The following is a 20,358-nucleotide window of genomic DNA, read 5'->3' as shown; positions in this document are numbered from 1 at the left end:
GTGATCTGCAGATAATGACAGTTTTACTTCCTCCTTTTCAATTTGGATGCCTTTTCTTTCTTCTTGTCTAATGGCTGTGGCTAGGACTTCCAGTACTATGTTGAGTGGTGAAAGCTGACATCCCTGTCTTGTTCCTGATCTTAAGGAAAAAGGTTCTCATTTTTCCCCATTGCATATGATGTTAGTTGTTTGTTTGTCATATATGACCTTTATTATATTGAGATCTTTTTCCTCTACACCCACTTTGTGAGAGTTTTTATCATGAATGCATACTGGATTTTGTCAAAATCTTTTTCTTCATCTATTGATATGAACATATTTTATTATTCAATTTGTTTGTGTGGCATATCATGCCAAATGATTTTCAAATATTGTACCCAACTTAAATCAATCCCAGGAATCGATCCCACTTGATCATTATGTATAATCTTTTTAATGTATTGCTGAATTTGGTTTGCTAATATTTGGCTGAGAATTTTTGCATCTATATTCATCAGGGATATTGGCCTATAAATTTCTTAACTTGCTTTGTGTTTATCTAATTTTTGAATCAGTATAATGCTGCCCTTGTAAAATGAGCTTGAGAGTTTTCTCTTTTCTTGAGTATTTTCAAATATATTAAGGAAAAAAATAAAGGTGATAAGTCTTTAAATGCTTGGTAAAATTCACCTGTGAAGCCATCCAGTCCAGGACCTTTGTTTTTTCTGAGTTTTTTGTTTTTGTTTTTACCTCTTCAATTTCATTAGTTGTAATCAATTAACTCAGATTTTCTGTTTTTTCCTGATTAAGTTTTGGTAAATTTTATGTTTCTAGGAATTTATCTATTTCACGCAGATTGTCCCATTTGTTTGCATATAGTAGTTTGTAATATTTTCTTATAATCCTTTGTATTTCTGTGGTGTCAGCTGTCACTTCTTCCTTTTCATTTCTGATTTTTTTTTGGGAATCCTCTTTTTTTCCTTCATGAGTCTGGTCAAAAGTTTATCAACCTTATTTATCTTTCCAAAGAAGCAGCTCTTTGTTTTAATATTTCTTTGTATTGATTTTTTAGAATCTATTTCATTTATTTCTTCTCTGATCTTTATTATTTCCATTCTACTCACTTTGGGCTTTGTTTATTCTTCTTCTTGTTCCTTTAAGTGTAAAATTAGGGATTATTTGAGACTTTTCTTGTTTCTTGAGGTATGCCTATAATGCTATGAATTTCCCTCTTAGGGCTGCTTTCACTGTGTCCCATAGATTTGGGGTTGTAGTGTTCTTATTTTCATGTATTTCAAGATATCTTTTGATTTCTTCTTTTATCCTTGTTAACCCATTCAATGTTGAGTATCATGCTATTTAGCCTCCATGTGTTTGTGTGTTTTTCAGAGTTTTTTCTACCGATTTATTTCTAGTTTCATACCATCATAGAGAAGATCCTTGATATAATTTCATTCTTCTTAAATTCGTTGAGACTTGTTTTTTGTGTTTTAATATGTGGTCTATCCTAGAAAAGTCTCCATATGCACTTGAAAAGAATTTATATTAATTCAATTAAATCATTTGATATCAACTGAATCCATCTGGTCTACTGTGTCATTTAAGGCCACTGTTTTCTTGTTGATTTCCTGTCACAGGATCTATCCATTGATGTCAAAAAGGTGTTAAAATGCCCTACTGTAATTGTATTACTGTCAATCTCTCCATTTATATCCATCAAGATTTGCTTTATATAATTAGGTTCTCTTATGTTGAATGTATAAATGTTTACAAGGGTGATATCCTCTAGTTGGGTTGATCAGTTTATCATTATAGAGTGTCCTTTCTTTGTCTCTTTTTATAGACTTTGATATAAATATTGCTACCCTAGCTTTTTTTTTCATTTCCCTTAGCATAAAATATCTTTTTTCATCCATTTACATTTAGTCTACGTGTGTCTTTTGTTCTTACCTGGATCTCTTGTATACAGAATATATAAAGGTCTTGTGTGTGTTTTTAATCCATTCAGTTTTATCCTATGTCTTTTCATTGAAACATTTAAGCCATTTACATTTAAAGTGATTATTGATAGGTACATATATATTGTCATTTTATTCTTTATAATTATGTTCCTCTTTTTCTTTCTTCTTCTTAAAGAAGACCCTTTAAACTTCTGGCAATATTGGTTCAGTAATAATGAGCTCCTTTAGATTTTTCTTCTTTAAAATGCACTTTATTTCTCCTTCAATATTAAATGATAGGCTTGCTGGAAAATTAATCTTAGATGTAGGTAATTGCTTTTCAACAATTTGAATATTTCATGCCAGTCCCTTCTGGCCTGAAATATTTCTGTTCAAAAATCAGCTGACAGTCTTATTGAAGCTCCTTTGTAGGTAACTGTCTATATTTTTTTGCTTTTAAGATTCTTCTTTTTTAACCTTTATCATTTTAATTATGATGTATCTTGTTGTGACCCTCTTGGGTTCATCTTGTTTGGGACTCTCTGTGCTTCCTGGACTTGTGTGTCTTTTTCCTTCACCTGGTTAGGAAATATTTCAGTGATTATTTCTTCAAACAGGTTCTCAATTTCTTTCTCCCTCTCTTTTTTTCTGGTACCCCTATGATGTGGATGCAGTTACACTTTGTGCTGTCCAAACTTTTAAAAACTATTGTCATTTCTATTTATTTATTTATTAATTAAATTTGTCTTTATTGTTAAAAGTATTACAGATGTCCCTTTTTTTCCCATTGACCCCTTCTACCCCATACCCATCTGCTCCATCCCAGGCCTTCACCACACTATTGTCTGTGTGTCCAGGAGTTATGCATATATGAATGTAAATTCCTTGGTTAATCTCTACCCACCCATCCACCCCCTCCTTCTCTTTGAGATTTGTCAGTCTGTTCCATGCTTCTTTATCACTGAATCTATTTTGTTTGTCAGTTTATTATGTTCCTTAGATTCCACATATAAGTGAGATCACGTCATATTTGTCTTTTTCTGCCTTAGTTGAAGATGGTGGTGCAATAAATGAAAGCTACCCTCATTTTTAAAAATTGTTTTATCTGCTCTGATTTGTTATTTTTTTGCTACTTTCTCTTCCAAATCACTGATTCAATCCTTTCCTTCAGCTAACCTACTGTTTATTACTTCTAGTGTATTCCTCATTTCATATTTTGTATTCTTCATATCTGACCTGTATTTTTTTATGGCTTCTATGTCCTTTTTTCATGCTGTTAAAGTTCTCACTAACTTTCTTGAGCATTTGCTTTTAAATATATCTTTATTAATTTCAGAGAGAGGAAAGGAGAGGGAGGGAGAGAGCTAGAAACATCAATGATGAGAGGGTCATTGATCAAGCCAGCAACCCAGGCATGTGCCCTGACCGGGAATCGAACTCGGATCTCCTGGATCCTAGGTCGACACTCAACCGCTGAGCCACGATCGGCCAGGCTCTTGAGCATTCTTATAATCATTCTTTTGAAATCTATATCTGGTAAACTTCTTGACTCTATTTCATTTAGTTCTTTTTCTGGGTATTTTCCTGTTCGTTCATTTGGTACATGATTTTTTTACTTCTTATTTCTGTTGCCTTTTTTTTGTTTGTTTCTGTGCTTTATGTAGATCTGCTATGTCTCTCAGTCTTGATATGCTGTCCTTATGTAGTATGTGTCTTGTGAGACTCTGTGGTGGTGCAGTCTCCTTGGTCACGTGAACTGAGTGCTCCAAAAATGTCCCTTGTGTGAATTATGTGAGCCTTTCTCTTATAATTAAACCTTGATTGCTATCAGTGCCTTCTCATGCTGGCTGACTGTTAAGGATTTCCCCTGACCAGTTTTTTGAGCTGCTGTGCACTTGTTGACCACCTGAAGCAAATTTGCCTCAGCAAGGTCTGGTGCCTACCAAGACCTTTCTTAGAATACATCATTTGTGAAGCTGATTGGATCATGTTCTGAAGTTGTCTGAAGCTTTTCACTGAGTATGCTTGTTCTCAGGCCTCTTGGGGTGGACTCTGGTGCAAGTCAATGTCAACTGTAGCCTATAACTGTCCCTGGGCAACCTATTTGGAGCTATAAAGTGATCCACTGTTTGTGGTTGCTTGTGATTCCTGGATGTGCATGGAAACAACCAAGCTGAGCACCAAAGACAGCTTTTAGCAGGCCCAAGCCTGGGAACAGGTCAACAAACATCTCAAGGCTCCCTGAGATCCCCCTTCATTTGTTTCTACCTGCCAGCTGCCTTTTAGGCTCTGTCACTGAAATAGCCTCTGGTGTTCTAGAATTGCAAGAGGTAGGTTCTCAGTGAGTCGCCAGATAGGAGTGAGTTGTAGGAGGAGTGATCCTTCACCTTATTGATGCAGGCTCAAACTTGGTGCCAGTGCTTGGTCTGAGTCCACTCAACAAAAGTTTTAGGGTACACCATGTTTAGCTGCCACCCACTGGGTGCCCACATACCTTTGTGGTGTGGTGGGGTTTCAGGGAATTTCAGGATAAGGTCAGCAGAGTTTATTCAGGCCCAAATAAACCATGACTTGGTTGTGTGCTGGGAGGGCTCTGTACCGAGCTGGTGTGTGAGGGGAAAATGGTCCCCATCATAGAGGCACACAACTCAGTCTCATGAATTCTGCCCAGACCATGTGGAGAGCCACAGGTCTGCAGGGCTGGCTGCCAGAGGTTAGTAAGATGAGGCCCTTGGGAGTCCAGAGGGTGGGCCTAGTGGATGACCCTTGAAGGAGTGGTGTTGGTCAGGCTTACAGTAAGGTTGGGTGAATGACCCCGCCATGGAACCACACAACTCAGTCACTGACACCTCCCAAGTCTGCCTGGCCCTCTACACCTTAGTGCAGGCAGCTGACTCCCCTTCAGGGTGTGAGCTCTGCAGGGAGCTGACAGGGAGCCTTAAGTGTGGAGCTACTGCATCCCTACAGGCTTATGGAAGGGGTGCTCCACCCAAGAGAGATGGTGTCTGCAGTGTAAGACAAGGAATCGGCATAGGGTGCCTGCACTTGTCCCTTCAGCTGTCTCCCTGGAGCCACAACCTCGTCTCTCCTCACACAACTCTAGCCCAGTCTGCCCGCCCTCCACAGGAGCCCAGGGTGAATGGTTACACACAAGATTCATGTGTTGGTCCTTTAAGGGTCTGCCTGAGTCTCTAGCATGCTCCTTTCTTTCTGGTGGACAGAATCCCCTCTGATTTTCACAGCCAGATATTATGTGGGTGCTTCTTCTGGGCTCTGGTGCTCTGGGCTGGGGATCCTGGCATGGGTTTGAGACCTTTCACACCTCAGGGGGAACATTTAAAGCTGAGATATTCCTCTGGCTTCTCAGCCACCACCTGTGGCAGCAGGGCCAGCCCTTTTCTTTTTCTTTCTTTCTTTCTTTCTTTCTTTCTTTCTTTCTTTCTTTCTTTCTTTCTTTCTTTCTTTCTTTCTTTCTTTCTTTCTTCCTTTCTTCCTTCCTTCCTTCCTCCCTCCCTCCCTCCCTCCCTCCCTCCCTCCCTCCCTCCCTCCCTCCCTCCTTCCTTCCTTCCTTCCTTCCTTCCTTCCTTCCTTCCTTCCTTCCTTCCTTCCTTCCTTCCTTTCTTTCTTTCTTCTTTCTTTTTCTTTCTTTTTTTTTTTTAAATATATCTTTATTGATTTCAATAGAGAGGAAAAGAGAGAGAGAGAAACATCAACGATGAGAGTCATTGATCGGCTGCCTTCTGCAAGCCCCCGACTGGGGACCTAGCCCGCAACCTGGGCATGTGCCCTGACCGAGAATCGAACCCCCATTGCCTGGATCTCAGGTCGACACTCAATCGCTGAGCTACGCCTGGCTGAGCTTTTTTTTTTTTTTTAAGGGCCAGCCTTTTTCATGACTTGGTCTCAATGTGGCTTCTTTCATAAATCCTGTGTTATAAGACTCCTGTTCAGCTAGTCTTTAGTTGGTTATTCAGGTTGATTGTTTTATAACTTAGTTGTAATTCCAGTTTGGTCCTGGGAGGAGTTGAGATAACATCCACCTATTCCGCCACCACTTTGGACCCATAAACATTCTAATGCCTAATCTTTTATTTATTATTTTATTTATTTGAGTCTTCTGACTGGATTGATTCAAATAACCCATCTCTGAGTTCTCTGATTATTTCTGCTGCTTGATCTAATTTGCTATTTAATGTTCTTGTGAAATTTTTGGTTCCATTATTATATTCTTCAGTTCCAAGATTTTTGTTTGGCTTTTAAAAATATTTTCCCTCTGTTCAAATTTTTACTTTGTTCATGCATTTTTTTATTTTTATTTTTCTCCTGAGGTTGTTCATTACCCTTATGATGGTATTTTGAATTATCTGTCTGTTTCAGTAAGGTCGGTTCTGGAGAGTTTTTTCTCTTTTATTTAAGGGGGAACATATTTTCCTGTTTTCTCACTTTCTTTGGTTATTTGTGTTGTTATCTGAGGATTAGACAAAAAGCCACCTCTCCAATTTTTTATGCTGGCCTCATAGGAGAAGACTTTAACTAATAAGCCTGGTCCCAAATTTGGGCAGCCTCTCAAACCTTCTTTCTGTGTGCAGCACCACTGAACTTGGTTATGAAAATACCCAGATTTATTTGCTAGTTAATTTTTCAGTAGATCATAGTCTTTTCAGTAGTTCATGTTTTCTCTGGTGTCTGTCTTGACAGGGTTTTTAAACATTGATACTTAATAGTTTATTATTATGTTTAGATTGAAGTCTAAGATCTTTTTGTTTCCTCTTTATCATTTTTATTCATCGAGTCCCCTTTTTCTGTCTTTTTCGTATTATGTAAAAATTTTGAGCATTTCATTTTAGTTTTTGTTTTTTATTATATTATTCTTTTATAGTTTTCTAAGTAATTGTTCTAGGCACCCTCATATGCATACATAACCTTTCATGTTATACTTTGAATTGATACTTTATTAGTACTTGTTGAATGTGGAAATTTTACTATCACACAAGTCCTCTTGCTCTCAACCCTTCATGTTATTATTTTTAGAGTATATCAACTATACCAAAACTTCTATCAATATTATAATTTTTTATCATCAATCACATTTTTAAAAACCAGTAAGAAAATGCTGTATTATAGTTATCTAAATAGTATGCATTTCTCTGGCTCTTCCTTTATTTATGATATACAAAATTCCCTCCTAGTATCATTTTTCTTCTTTTTAAATTTACCTTTATTTTTTCCATCACCATTTACCCCCTCTATGCCCTCTTCCACCTCTCCTCAGCCCCCTCATCCCATAATTACCACACTGTTCCCCATGTCCATGAGTTCTCCTCTCTTTCTCTCTCAGTGGGGGTTGGGGAAGAGGGTGAATAAGTTCTTTTAGTAATTGTTTTAGAGCAGATCTGATGAAATATAAGAATTTCTTTCATCAGAGAAAATATACTTATTATGCCATTATTTCTGAAACACATTTTCACTGGCTCTAAGATCCTGAGTTAAGAGTGTTGTTGTTTTATTACCTCCACTTAAAAGTGCCATTTTCTTATAATTTCCATGGTTTCTGATGAGAAATCCACAGCTACTCAAATTATTACCCCTACAGATAATGCAATTAATTTTCTTCTCTCTAGTTTAATTCAAGCTTTCTTATTTTTATTGCTAGATTTCAGCTCTTTGATTGTGATAGATGTGCCTGGGCATGGATTATTTAATGTAAATTAGTGGGTTTGCTGAAATGCTTGAATCTGTCAATGTATGTCTTTCACCAAATTTGGGGAGTTTTAAGCCACTTGTCTTCAGTGGTTGGGTTTTGTTGTTTGGGTTTTCTTTTGTTGTTTTTCTTTTTTCATTACCACTCTCTCCTCTGCTGCAACCCTGATACCATAAATGCCACATCTTTTGCTATTGCCCCAGAGAGAACTGGATCTGTTCCTTTTTTCCAATTATTTTTCTCAGTTTATACTGTATGATTTTTAGTTTCTGTCACCCTGTAAACAAACTTTTTCATTTTCATTATGCTTCTGAGCCTATTCACTTAGCTTATCACTTTGTATTTTTTTATTTTTTAGTTCTAAAGTTTTATTTGGGGTTTTCTTTACATTTTCTTCTTTTTTTCCTGAGGCTTTCTAATTTTCCATTTATTAAATAGTATTCACACTTGGCTTGCTATGACATTGTTACATTAGCTATTTTAAAGTTTTTTGTATGTTGTTTGTTTTTATGTAATTCCAACATACTGTCATTTCAGCATTGGCCTTTCCTTATACATGTTGAGATTTCCCTGGTACTTTATATGCTGAGTAATATTGGATTTTATCTGGTATTTTGAATGTCATGTTATGAGATTAGGTCATGCTTAAATCCTATGGTGAATTTTGACATTTTTATTTTAGTAAACAATCAACCTGTTAAAGGCCATACATTCCAATCTACCATTTTGGGGCTGTGGTCCCGATATCAGTTCAATTTTCAAAGCTTTTCCAATGTTATATGAATCTAATTGTGTACTTGCCACCAAGTGGCAATTCTGAAACCTAGAAGGTAGCCTGTTTTTAATTCTTCAAGTCTTTGATGTGTGCTTAGGTATGGTTTCATTTATGCACAACTTGGACATAAGTTGGCAAAGCACCTCCGTGTAGTTTTCTATACATTCTTGGACTCATTCTTGAGCAGAAACATAGTCACAGATTTAACTACCACGGTCTTAAAGTAGTTGTTCCCTGCATTCTGTTTATGTTTATTATTTGTCTCAATGGGAGGGGCAGCGTGAACTGTGCTCCCTCAGTCTTACTCATGAAATAAACCCTCCAACTACAGCATCCTGATCTCAGACATTTTTATCTCTAGAAACTTGATTCCAATTTTTATTTATATTATTTATTTCCCTAACTTCTGCACAATTTTCGTTATTGTTTCTATTTCCCTAACTTTTGCACAGTTTTTTGTCTAACTCATTGAACATATAAAATACAATTTACAATAACTTTTACTCTGTTTGTCTATATATTTCATAACCTGTAACATTTCTGGGTCTATTTCTATTGACTTTTTACTCTTCTTTCTGAGTCAGATGTTCTCATTTCTTTGCATGCCTGATAATTTTGTATTGAATGCCCACCGCTGGTAAATTTACATTGTTGAATGTTAGAAATTTTAGTACACCTGCAGTTGTACTTGATTATGGCCCTGGGTTGCAGTAAGTTTTTGAAAAGACTGATCTTTTGAGGCTTATCTTTAAGCTTTTATTGATATAGAGAAACTTTTAGTTTAGTGTTAACTTTGTTTCAGTACTTAGGCAATACCTTTCTGAGTATTCTTCCTAAGACACCTTAAATGACAAGATTTTCCATTCTTACTTATGATGACACATTCTCAGCCCTGTGAGCTCCAGAGATTGATTGTTCCTTTCGAGTGGTTCATTTCCTGGCTTCAGATAGTTTCCACACATGCACATGTCGATTAGTGATTAGGTGAAGATCTTGCAGGAACCTTCTCAGGATTTCTAGAGATTTCACTTTGGAAAACTCTTTTCTTGTACTCTGCCTTGCAAACTCTAGCTGCCTTGGACTTACTGTACTTCCAGCTTTGCCTCATTAGTTCAAGTAGTCTGCAAGGTTCTGATTGGGTTCCTTTTTCTTGTGCTAAAGCCTGGAAATTCTCTCCTAGCAGTAATTGGGTGACTCATAAGGTTAATATCATCTAACCTCAGTCCATTCTCTCAAATATCAGTTTTGTGTTGTTCCATGTTCATTGTCTGAAAATTATTGCTACATATATTTGGTCCTGCTTTTCAGTTGCTTCGGGTGGAGCTTAAACACAGTCTCCATTACTCCATCTTGGCTGAAAAGTAAAATTCCTATACAATGGTCTTTTAAAAAAAACCTCTCTTTTTGTCTTGTACTTATTTAGATTTGCATAATTTTTTCTTCGCTATTCGTAGTGTTTTTTTCTTATTTTAACCTACATTCACCTGACTGTCTATTATTAAGAGATATTTAATCTTAAGTATTTCACATCACAACTAGTTTGTCAATAATAACTTACAAAATTCCTTTGATTATTCTGAATTAGATCCTCGCTTGGGAATAGCGAACCAATGTTTCTATTAATAATCTAATTTTTCAAACAAAGGACCTGAAGCTTTCATAGATCAAGTTCCTTTATCAAAGTCATGCAGTTGGCTATGCCACTTTCCAGACATGAGTGCAGGTGGGACTGGACCCAGAGCTTATCCTCTAGCTCTCTCTTCTTGGGTCATGAGTGAAGACAGTACACATTTATCAAGCTTTGACTCAAACAATTTTAGTATTATAAAAATTTTAGCATTAAACATTGCATTGTAAACAGAAAAAAAATCACAGAATTGCTTTGCAACCTTATGTGGCAGCTCCTCATTTGTGTGAGAAAACATCATGTGTGTAGATTTGACATAGAGCACCTCACACAGCATAGCCATCGGTTTACTTCTCACCTGTCCGAGAAGGCTATGAGCATCTTGAGGGCAACAGCAACTTTTGATTCCTATTTGTATTCCCAGCATCTACTTTAACACCTGGCTTTTAGGAAATGCTCAATAAATGCATATTAAATGAATGAATGTTTGCAATCTAGTCAGTTAAAGCCCATTTATAATTTATTTCAAACAAAAATAAAGAAATAACAAAATTTATTTTTCTTACATGAAATTAGTATATTAAAATTACCTTTGGAGGAGAATATTTTTTTTCAGTTGGGTCTTTTTCTTTAACACATACAAGTTCTGGTGCTTGTATCCCTTCATGCATACCCCCACATGCTCACATACCTCCATATAATATTCATACCCACACCATTTAAATTCTAACATTGGCTAGGATTCTTAACTGGGAATCCACTGAAAGCTTTGGACTTAATGAATGGATTTCAAAGGGACTGTGAACTTTCTGGAACTATTTATAAAATCTTGTGTATATGTGCAATTTTCTCAGTAGAGGCTGTACAATATTTGCAGAAAGATTTGTGATTTTAAAAGGTTAAACATTCCATTAAATTCTATTAAAGTAAACCACCTCTCTCTCTCTCTCTGCATAAAAGGTGGAATAAATTGGAAAAAATAAAGGAAGGATAGGCAGAAGGAAGCAAGCAAGGAAAAAAGTTTGGAGGGAGATGGTATAGTGAACTATAATACATTCTCCAGTTTCTCAGTGTCTTGTTTCCTGAGTGTAATCCTTCTACTCCAGCCACTTACCAAAACAGCTCTGCCAAAAGTAACCCACAGTGCCTCGATGCCCAAAAGCAAAGGATTTGTGTAAATCCTTAATTTACTGAATGTTCTCCTATATTTAATACTGTCTATTTTTTGAAACTTCTAATACAAAGCTTTGGTTCACTGCTGTCTTCTTTCTTCAGTCTGGTGTTTTATAAAATTCTAACAGCCTTCTTTTTTATAAGAGACCCACCAATGTTAATCATATTAATTGCCACAATTTTTTGTGCTCTAAAGGATTCTTCTTCTAGATCCCTAGAAAAAGTGTTGCTTATTCAGAGGTATGTAAGTAAGTGTCTGTTGGATGTCATCCCTTTGATCTTTCACCTTTCTCAACCTGTAGGTGTTTAAGGCTAAGTTCACCTCATCTCCATTGTTTACTAAATTTCTTTTCTTCCAGCATATTCACATGCTTTCTTTCTGGGCTACTTTTATTGTCACATATCTCTACCTAGACCCTATACTTCAAGGCATGTTAGAGTATTTGTTTAATTCTATCATACCAGTGATCACAATAGATTAATTACTTGATTCCTGTCTTCTAGATTCTTAGCAAACAGGCAGCAATAATTCTGCCTTCTACTTCTGTCTCAACCATGTAGCACTATGAATCAAAGCTTGGCCACACTGAGAGCTTCCCTCAACAAAGGTCGTTTGAATTAGTGGAGGACACATCATTAGAGTCACATGTAATAAGAAAGGACACTTCACAGAGAGCCAGGAGAATAAATAATAGTCTCTGCTCTGCCTTTAGTTAACATTTTTACCTTGTGCAAGTTTAACTATCTTTGAATTTTTGTCTCATTTCTTTCCTTCAGTCAATAAAATAGCCCAACATTCCATTTCACGATGCCATGTAATTACAACTGAAATAACTTTTAGAAATATAAATGGCTGTTATATATGGCACACTATGCACATAAAACAAACTTTGTGAGTTTTAGGCACACTGATCCAAGTAGTCACATTTTGAAAGGATTTTATTTCTCTATGTATTAACTTCTTAAATTTAGAGAGAAAATTATGATGAAATTTGATATTATTATATTAGACAATATTATGGAAACACTTTATGGGTTCCATGAAACAACTGTTAAATTCAATAAAAATGAATGAACATAAAACCAAATGATCTTGTTCTTGTTCTTTTATGGCCCTTTAACCTAGTAGTCCCACCCATGATCTGTGAAGCTCGAGTGACATAAAAATGGGCAGTCATGTTTCTCACATGGTTCTGCTCAACCTCTCTCACACTCCACTGTTTTTAAAACCAAACTTTAGTTCTTATCATCACTTAAACAACCACCCTTAATATTTAGAGGAGTTCATATATTAAAAAGAAAAAGGAATTTCAACTGTGGTTTCTAGACCAGGTGTCCACCAGCCAAGGAATGTATTTGTTAATGTGATAGTGTTAATAGTAAAATAGTAATACCAATAAAATAGGGCAAGATGTGCAAAGTCATTCTTAAACAAATCTGTGGGGGGAGACAAAGAAAATACTGCATTAGCATAAATACCATATGATTTCACCTACATGTGGAATCTAAAAAACAAAACAAATGAATGAACAAAACAAAACAGAAACAGACTCAGATATTTTAAAAAAACACACAAAACTGATGGTTTCCAAAAGGATGGATAGGGAAGGATGAAAGTATAAAGGGGAATGGGAAGTACAAACTTTCAATTATAAAATAAATAAGTCATGGAGATGGAATGTACAACAGAAGAAATATAGTCGATAGTGTCATAATAACTTTGTACAGTGACAGATGGTTACTAGATTTACCACAGTGATCAGTTTGCAAGGTATATAAATGCTGAATCACCTGAAACTCATATAATAGGGCATGTCAACTGTATTTAATAATAAACACAAAATAAAATTTGGGGAAGTTGCTTTTTGAAAGAATAAATTTTTCTAATTTACTTCAATTTATTTTTACAACAAAATAAGCCAATGAGCCTAAATCACATAGCTGTTGTTTTTTGTTTTGTTTTGCTTTAGCATTTCTCTCTGGACTAGATTCTTCACTTTAGTGATTAAAACACAGAGTAACATACAACAGTATTCAAATAAGAAGGTTCAGCCACATGTCTTCACACTCTCTTTCTGTTTATTAACATATACTAACTATATTACCTGGCATGCCTTCCCAAAACTGTTATTTTGTTGCCCAAAACATTTAACGTAAACTCCAACTGATTTATCTAGTCTTTATGTGATTATAATTGTTTTTTGACTTGTAAGGTGAGGAAAAAATTATTAGCAGAGTAGTCAATATTTTGATGTCTTATATTCCATCATTACTCTTGAAAGATACCATATGAAGAAATATTTAGAGTGTCCCAAGTCTTATTTATCATATACCATGTAATTTCAAAAAACTCTTACCCATATTTGCTAATAATAAGTGCTATTAAATACCTTGAATGTAAATGAAGTTTTTGTTAGGAGAAGAATGTGAAGTATTTAACTATTATAAAACAGGACTTTACCCGTATGTTCATAGCAACACTATTTACAATAGCTAAGATCTGGAAACAGCCCAACTGCCCATCAGTAGGTGAGTGGATAAAAAAGCTGTGGGACATTTACACCATGGAATACTATGCAGCTATAAAGAAAAAAGATCTTGGACCTTTTGGGATAGAATGGATGGACCTGGGGAATATTATGCTAAGCGAAATAAGCCAGGCGGAGAAAGACAAACATCACATGATCTCACTCATATGTGGAACCTAAAGAACAAAATTAACTGATGAACAAAATAGATCCAGAGACATAGAAGCATGGAACAGACTGACCAATCTCAGAGGGAAGGTAGGGGTGGGTGGGGAGAGATTAACCAAAGAATTTATATGCATATATACATAACCCATGGACACAGACAATAATAGTGTGGTGGAAGCCTAGGGCAGAGGGTGGGTGCAAGCTAGAAGAGAACATCTGTAATACTTTCAATAATAAAGAAAAATTTAACAAACAAACAAACAACAACAAAAAAACCCAGGACTTTAATAATTTTTACCAAGCTGGAATCATTTTCTTTACAAACAAAGTGCGAGATAATTTTACTTATTAATAGTTAATAATTAAAAATAAGGTTTGTATATTTATAAATACCCTCATTATCAAATATATACAATATTTTTAAAAATAACTATTAGCTTAATAAAAATGGCTAATAATAAAGGATTCAAAATATAACATGTCTAAATCTGAAGAGCTAAGAAATATATCTTTCCATACTCACTATATCATACTTACTATAGCTCACTTGACTTGCATTGGAAAATTTTGAGGGCCATGTTGATACACACATGCTTCATGTATGTGAGATCACTTCTGAACAGAGCTTAGAGGCAAGACTTTCTGAATGGTGGAGTCATGACCTTTCTGAATCTACACATCCATTCAAAGCAAGAAAAACAATGGCAAAGTGCCATCATCAACTTTTTCAAAAACTTCCAAGCAACAGAAAAATAGTCATCACATAAGAAGGGTCTTCAATGTGAGTAATTACTGCTTTCTTATCAGAAACCATGAAAACATGAAACAACCAATATATTCCATGTGCTGAAAGAAAAATATTATTAATCAAGAATATTATATTCAGCTAAATTAAGACATTTTCATATAAACAGTGAAAGAATTTCTTGCTAACAGACCACGCTATAAAAAAAACTAAACTTGTATGTCTGTTTCCTTCAGCAAGTTAGGAAAGTTTTCTGTCATTATTTTTCAAATAAGTTTTCAATTTCTTGCTCTCTCTCTCTCTTCCTCTTCCATCACCCCCATGATGTGAATGTTAGTACATTTGAAGTTGTCCTTACACTATCTCCATCTTTTTTAAACTATTTTTTTCTCTTTGCTGTTCTGATTAGGTGTTTTTGCTTCCTTATATGCCAAATTGCTGATTTAATTCTCAGCTTCATATACTCTATTGTTGATTCTTTGTAAATTACTCTTTATTTCAGTTAGTGTAGCCTTCATTCCTAACTGGTTCTTTTTTTTATGTTGTTGAGGTCCTCACTAAGTTCCTTGGACATCTTTATAACCAGTGTTTTGAACTCTGCATCTAGTAGATTGTTCATCTCCATTTTGTTTAGTACTTTTTTCTGGAGTTTTGAGCTGTTGTTTCATTTGGAACCTGTTTTGTTGTCTCCTCATTTTGGCCACCTCCCAGCGGTTGTTTCTATGTATTAGGTGGAGCTGTTATGTCTCCAAGGGTTGGTGGCATGACCAAATGTAGTAGATGTCCTGTAGGGTCCAGTGGCACAGCCTCCTTGATCACCCCAACTAGGCGCTTGAGTTGTACTCCCATGTGGGTTGAACACCCTCCTGTTGTAGTTGAGTCTTCACTGCTATTGGAATATCAATGGAAGGGATTTACCCAGGCTGATCAGCTGTAAGGACAGGCTATGACCACTGACCACTGATCTCCAACCACCTTGGAGGATCAGCTGTGCAGTGACACACTCCACAGAGCAGGTACCTGCTGAGTTCAGCCTTGAGTGTGTTGCTCATGGAAGTGGATGGGCAGTGGTGCTTCGACATGGTCTGAATCTGTCCACTGGGTGCACTGGCTCTGGGGTCTCCCAGGAGGTGCAGGCCAAGGTCAGCCACCACCTGTGTTCTGCCCAGGGCCATCAGGTATAAACTACAAAGTGATCTGCTAATGTCTGCTTCTTGTGCTGGGTGTGGAGGTGTCCAGGAGAGGCCAAGCTGTGAAGAAAGGCCAGCTGCTGCTAGTGCTGGGCCTGGGGACACTTAGCTAGAAGTATGGGGCTCACTGGGGCCAGATGATGCTCATTTGAGAGATTTTAGGGAAATCTGAAGCATGAGCCAAGACAAGCCATTCCTGTGATAACAGACATAAAATTCTAGGAAATGCAGAGAGTCCCAAATAAGAAGAACCCAGAGAGGTCCATACCAAGACACATTATAATTAAAATACAAAAGGTTAAAGACAAACAGAGAATCTTAAAAGCAGCAGGAGAAAAGCAATTAGTTACCTTCAAGGGAGCTCCCATAAGACTGTCAGGTGAGTTCTCAACAGAAACTTTGCAGACCAGAAGGGAGTGGCAAGAAATATTCGAAGTGATAAAAAGCAAGGACCTATGACCAAGATTACTCTACCCAGCAAAGCTATCATTTACAATTGAAAGACAGACATCGTTTAGTTTCTCAGACAAGAAAAACTAAAGGCCTTCATCACCACCATATCAGTATTATATGGATGTTAAAGTGTCTTATTTAAGAGGAAGAAGAAAAGAAGATAAAAAATATGAACAATAAAATGGCAATAAATACATATCTGTCAACAATTGAATCTACAAACAAAATGAACAAGCAGAACAGACTCAGATTCAGAGAACTTTTTGTTAGTTGTCAGACAGGAGGGCGGTTGGAGGGAGCTGGATGAAAAAGGTGAAGGGATTAAGAGGTATAAATTGGTTGTTACAGAATAGTCATGGAAATGTAAAGTACAACATAGGAAATATAATCAATAATATTCTAATAACTACTTGTGGTGCTGATGAGTTTGGAATTTATTGGGATGATCATATATTAAGTTATGTGATGTCTAGTCACTGGGGTGAACAAATATAAAAAATATATAATATAATAATAATTTAAATTTTTTAAAAAAATAATAACTAAAACAAATCATTCAGGCCAAATAAAACAAGAGTATGTAAAATAATAGGTTAATTTCACAAGATCAGTAAAGGTAACTAGATATATATAAAAGACAGTACAAATGTATCTTTGGTAATATTTTCTTCTTCCATATAATTGGAAAGACAACTGAATAAAGCAATAATATTCAAAATTGTATGTCATGCATACAAGAGCCAAAAGAGAGTTGAATGGCTAAACTGATAGCTAATTAGCTAATAATGAATAAAAATTAATTTACATGACAATATTATCCCAAGGAGGAGGAAATGGGGCAATCTTGGAGCAAAGTTTCTATAAAGGATTTAAATTAACATTAATATGAGCTAGATTGTTTTAAGTTAGGCCATTAATTGTAATCCCCTGATGACAATGAAAGAGAAACACACACACACACAGGAACACGCACAAACACACAAAGGAAATAACAAGGGAATTAAAATGATACATTAAAAGTACGTGTTTACTATAAAAGAGCAGTAACAGAGAAATTAAGTATCAGAAATATAAGGCATATAGAAATAGACAGCAAAATGATAGAGGCAAATCCTACCTTATTATTAATTATCTTAAATATAAATGGATAAAACCCTTAAACCATAGGAATAGATTGAAAGAGTTCATAAATCAATATAACACAACTATGTTCTGTCTACAAGAAATGCATTTTAGATACAAGGACATAAGTAGCTTGAAAATACAAGTATGAGGAAAGATGCCAACAAGTATGCCAACAGAAAGCTGAGTGGCTAGACTAATATTACACAAAATAGACTTTAAAACAATGAAAAGAGTAGAGTAGAAATAAATAATAGAGAATTAAAAAGGGAATAAACATTTTTATCTTAAAAACTATGAGGAAATTCCATGAACAATTGTAAGTAGAGGCATTAAGTACTTAGATGAAATGATCAAATTCTTAGAAAGATATACTACTGAAAATGACTGAAAAGGAATTAAAAATCTGAATAGATCTATAAGAGGCAAAGAGATTAAATTAGTAATTTTAAAACTTTCCACAAAAATAAAGTCGAGGCGAAGATGACTTCAGTGATTAATTCTACCAAGAACTGATATCAATTACTTACAAGTTCTTCCAAAAAAAGAGAATACGAGAGCTTGCAGGATACAAGATCAGTATACAAAACTCAGTGTACTTCTGTGCACTTGTCATGAAAATTTGAAAATACAATAAAAAATTGATTTATAATACACACACACTAAAAATAGAACATGGACCTAAATGTAAGAGATAAAACTATAAGTATTTAGAATAAAATGTAAAGTGTAGGCAATTTGGGGGGGGGACTTTTTTTGTTTGTTTATATATTTGTTTTAGATGTAACACCAAAAAGTAGGTAATTGGACTTCATCAAAAGTAAGAAATTTTATGCTGTAAACAATCAAGAAAGTGATGGGAGAAAAGGGTTGGAGAAAATATTTTCAAAACATATATTTGAGTAGGGGCTTATAACTTGATTATATAAAAGGCTTACAAATTAATAATAAGACAAATAACACGATTCATAAATGTGCAGAAAGCACGATATCAGCAAGATGGCAGAATTGGTGTTTTTCTACAGTCTTCCTAAAAGAACACCAATTTTGAGAATCACTTACAGACAAGAGTATGAAAATCCAAAAGAGAATTTTCAACACGCTATTGGAGAAAAGTATCGAAGATTGGATTAATTAAAGAGAGTAAGAGAAACAATTTACTTTACTTGCATCACCCCTCCCCTAAGATGGCATAGCTCAGTCTCAAGAGAGAACTCCTCAGCCAGTGATTCTCCCCACAGGGAAAAGTGAGAATAGGTGAGTGAGCTTCCAGCTTCCCCAGCTGTGTAGGATGCTGATGAAGTTGCCCATTTTTTATCTCATCAACAGAATACTGAGGTGATCTGCATGTCTGAGGGATGGAGAGAGGTTGGGAGCACAGCAGCTAGGACTCAGAATTTATCAAAAAAATACAGATCCTACTAGTCAGTTTCCTGACTCCACCAGGAAGATAAAACAACGAGCTGCTGGGGACAACTTTATGCTGAATCCCTAGACTAACTCACAGGCACCTTCAATGCTATATACACCTCACCCACACACCCCCTGCCAGCCCTCTGTAAGTGCCCCCAAGGGAGGTCATTGAGCTTCTGCAGACAGTTAGTGAGCATATGCAAAAAGCCAACCTGACTGTGGTATTGGGAGAAATCACAGAACTTGAGCACTTTATACCGTCTTAGGAAAAGCAAACTAAAGGCCATCAGCACTCCAACCATGTTTACAGGATTCAAGGAAAGCATACAATCTTAAGAATTCCCCTCCAAGAGGGAACAGTAAGTGTGGAGAGGGGTATCCACAGACACAGTTTAAGTAAGCGTCAGAATCCCTGGCAGGGCTGAGGGATTGAGTATTCTCACCCCCTCCCCGCCCAAGCAAGTTAGTCAAGTCTAGACAAGGTGACTATTATTCAAATGCAAAGATAGCACTGCAAGACTTTAAAAGGAGGTGAAAGACATATATACATGTCTGAAGAGAAACCAGAGTATAGTAATAATGCAAGACTTTAAAGAACATAAAATATCAAAAAAGCAAACCTGGCACTACCAAAGGAATACAATACTTTTTTAGTAACTGACACTAAAGAACAGGAGATCTACAATTTGTATAATAAAAAATAAAAAATAAATGGTAGTTTTAAGAAAGTTCCACAAGCAAACAGAAAGACAACTCAACAAAATCAGGAAAACATTAACTAACAAAACCAGAAATTTAACAAAGACAAAGACATAATTAGACAGAGCCAAATAGAAATTCTGGAGCTGAAGAATACAATGCATAAAATGTAAAAACTCAATAGAGAGCCCTGGCCAGAGTTTCCGTTGGTTGGAGCATCATCCTGTGCACAAGGCACACACCTGAGTTGCATGTTTGATCCCCAGTCTGGGTGCTGGAGCGAGGCAGCCTGTCAATGTCTCTCTCTCACATTGATGTTTCTCTCACTGTCTATCTCTTTCTCTCTCTCTCTCTCTCTTTCTCCCTCCTCTCTCTAAAGTCAATAAACATGTCCTTGGGTGAAGATTAAAAAATAACTCAACAGAGAGCATCAACATCAGATTTGATCAAACACAATAAAAAATCTGTACAGTGAAAGACAGATAATTTGAAAGTATCTAGTCAGAGGAGAACAAAGGAAAAAGAATGAAAAGGGGTAAAGAACATTTACATGACTTATGAACACCAACGAATGAAACAATTCACTCATTGTGGAAATAGCAGAGAGAAGAGAGGGGAAAGGTGACAGAAATCTTCTTTAAAGAAATAATGGCTGATAAACTCCCCAAATCAGGGGAGAGAATTGGGCATGCAGGTTATGAAACACATAGATCCAAAAAAAATTCAAACCCAAAAGATCTCCTCCAAGACACTTCATAATAGAACTGTTGTAAAAAATTCAAAGATAGAGTATTTTGAAAGTGGCAAGATATAAAACTACTTTTTACATAAGAGGAAACCCCCTA

The sequence above is a fragment of the Miniopterus schreibersii genome (genome assembly GCF_964146895.1).
Source record: "Miniopterus schreibersii genome assembly, chromosome: 13".
Lineage (NCBI taxonomy): Eukaryota > Metazoa > Chordata > Mammalia > Chiroptera > Miniopteridae > Miniopterus > Miniopterus schreibersii.
The sequence above is the reverse complement of the archived record's forward strand: the minus strand, read 5'-3'. Positions refer to the sequence as shown.